The sequence below is a fragment of the Mizuhopecten yessoensis genome, unplaced genomic scaffold (assembly GCF_002113885.1).
Source record: "Mizuhopecten yessoensis strain PY_sf001 unplaced genomic scaffold, ASM211388v2 scaffold9311, whole genome shotgun sequence".
Lineage (NCBI taxonomy): Eukaryota > Metazoa > Mollusca > Bivalvia > Pectinida > Pectinidae > Mizuhopecten > Mizuhopecten yessoensis.
In genome coordinates, this window is record NW_018407984.1 from 486957 (window position 1) to 488247 (window position 1291).

At 36.3% G+C, this 1291-nt stretch overlaps 1 protein-coding gene across 1 annotated transcript in view; it reads left to right on the forward strand.

Moving 5' to 3' along the window:
- Window positions 1–432: 432 nt before the first annotated feature.
- The window catches only part of LOC110457796 (phosphoinositide 3-kinase regulatory subunit 4-like), a 45875-nt gene continuing 45016 nt past the window's right edge, over window positions 433–1291 (forward strand). The window contains exon 1 of the mRNA XM_021509201.1: window positions 433–497. The gene's annotated coding sequence lies outside the window, so the exon portion shown is untranslated. The remainder of the gene's footprint in view (window positions 498–1291) is intronic.

Consider the following 1291-nt stretch of genomic DNA (forward strand, 5'->3'; position numbering starts at 1 on the left):
ATTCAGAATTTCAAACACCTGTGCTATAACCGAGATGGCTCGGTTGGTGGAGTGTCTTTTTGTAGATTGGAGGGCCCTGGGTTCGAATCCCCGATCCCTCTGGCAGTTGCTTTTCTCTTCCTCCAATTACAAAATTGAATTAGCTAGAAACAAGGTAGAGGTATTTCGCCCTTTATTTACTAATATATTTAGGGTAAACAGAGACGTATCTGGGGTAAATGAAGACCTTACTAAATTGTGCGTTGCTTAACTGCTTTACTATACGACACTTACATTTTTTGTTGACTTGCCTGCATCGATCGATTACAGAAGTAAAATTCACAAAAAAACAACAACATTGCTAGAACAAAAGTTTAGGAGAATAAATGATTTAAAAAGGAAAAATATTAAGTTTGAAAACGCGCCAAAATCATTCGGAACACTTCCGCTCTCGCTAACTTTAATATTCCGAATGACTATTATTTCCGGTTATAAGCAAAACACACAGACGAAATTCGGTAAGACTTGGAACAAACTATCCAATCAATATCTTTTGTTTAAGACTACAATATAGTTTCTGAACATTAAGGTGTCCAGTTTTTACCAGGGCAGTGCATTTTAAAGCCGTTCACGCAATAAGTCAGGGTCAGGAGGCGTGGTAAGGGCGGATGAAGATTCTGTTATTCTCATCTGATTTTGGGACGAAACAAGATGATCACTCCCTTGTAGAACTTGGTTGGAGCAGGAATATTGAAATGCAACACATGACATTTTAATACATGAAATAAGACGTTAATCTATGAATCTATCTACATTTATACTGACAGAGTTGAGCGCATCTGATATTGTGTATATCAATCAATTTAATACACTGTTGCTAAAGGTTTGAAAGTGAAGAGGGGGTATATGTGGGGGTCTAGAGCTCTGATGGTTAGTGTTTGTACTAGTCGTCTATCAACAGTACAATGTCGCCAAACAGTGCAAGTATATACAGGAAAAACGTCTTAGGTGTCTTGGCTTAATTCACTTGAACTTCACATTTTTTGTCAGTATTTTGGGTCAAATTGACATGAGAAATCTTAAAGTAAAATTTTCGTGTCAGTTTCAGGTCATATGGGCGAACAAAAATTTCTTGTAAATTTGGGTAAAATGTTTATGTCAATTTCAGGTCAAAATGTGAAATTAGCCTGCTTTGGCATGAAAAAAAATCAAAGCAAACAGCAAAGTGTTCATCATTTAAATTGTTAAAAACATTGAGGAATTTATATGTTCCTGAAGGAACCTAACAAATAACCATAACTTCAACCCCCCC